Source organism: Budorcas taxicolor, chromosome 24 (genome assembly GCF_023091745.1).
Source record: "Budorcas taxicolor isolate Tak-1 chromosome 24, Takin1.1, whole genome shotgun sequence".
Classification (NCBI taxonomy): domain Eukaryota; kingdom Metazoa; phylum Chordata; class Mammalia; order Artiodactyla; family Bovidae; genus Budorcas; species Budorcas taxicolor.
In genome coordinates this window covers 5721214-5722077 of record NC_068933.1, presented here as the reverse complement: position 1 = coordinate 5722077, position 864 = coordinate 5721214, and the positions used below count along the sequence as shown (strand labels likewise).

The 864-nt window shown below is 55.9% G+C and overlaps 1 non-coding gene across 1 annotated transcript; it reads right to left on the bottom strand.

Annotated features, from left to right (window-relative positions):
* Nucleotides 1-573: 573 nt before the first annotated feature.
* TRNAG-CCC (transfer RNA glycine (anticodon CCC)) lies at nt 574-646 on the bottom strand. Its single transcript has one exon. It is a non-coding gene; the product is annotated as a tRNA-Gly (tRNA).
* Nucleotides 647-864: the final 218 nt, after the last annotated feature.

Here is an 864-nt window from a genome sequence, read left to right as displayed (position 1 = left end):
TGGCCACGGCCAGCAAGCCACGGTTGGCCACGCCCACCACCGCAGGGTGCTTTGATGCTGAGGTCACATGACCTTGAGAGACTGGAGGCTCCAGCCTGCTGGGTGAGCAACCACAGTAGGCAGACGGTACCTGCTTTCACGTGCTTTCCCTGGATGAAGGGAAATGCGCGGTCCACTCTCCCTCTTGGAGTTCTTAAACCCTTATTTCATAAAGGGGGAGCGAGGTGGCTCTTTGTGGAGCCTCACCTGCCCGTTACACAACGGTTTCTTCTTTCTTTCTTTCGTCTGTGCTGTTTTTTAGTTGCTAAGTGGTGTCAGGTTGTTTGCGACTCTATGGACTGTAGCCCGCTAGGCTCCTCTGTCCATGGAATTTTCCAGGAGAGAATACTGGAGCGAGTTGCCGTTTCCTTCTCCAGAGGACCTACCTGATCCGACACAGGGATCGAAGCCAGGTCTCCTGCATTTCCGGCGGGCTTCTGCACTGCAGGCTGGTTCTTTACTGAATGAGCCGCAGGGTTGGTTTATTTATTTATTTGGTGTGCTGGATCTTCAGTTGCAGTATGTGGGATCTAGTTCCCCGACCAGGGATCAAACCTGGGCCCCCTGCATTGGGAGTGTAGAGTCCTAGCCACTGGACCACCGGGGAAGTCCCCGCAGCTTTCTCACTTCTGCACGTACCTCTGCCTTTGACCTCCTTGCGTGTCTCAGCCGCCAGCCCGGCGGAGGCCGGAGCTCTGTGAGCCTGGGTGAGCCGCTTTCACAGCGGCTGCCCTGAAGAGGCACCCTGCATCCCAGGCTGCGAGTGAGCCTGCATCATCCGCTGACCTTTGTGTGACAGTAAGAGCAGAAATACGCTTTGTCGTT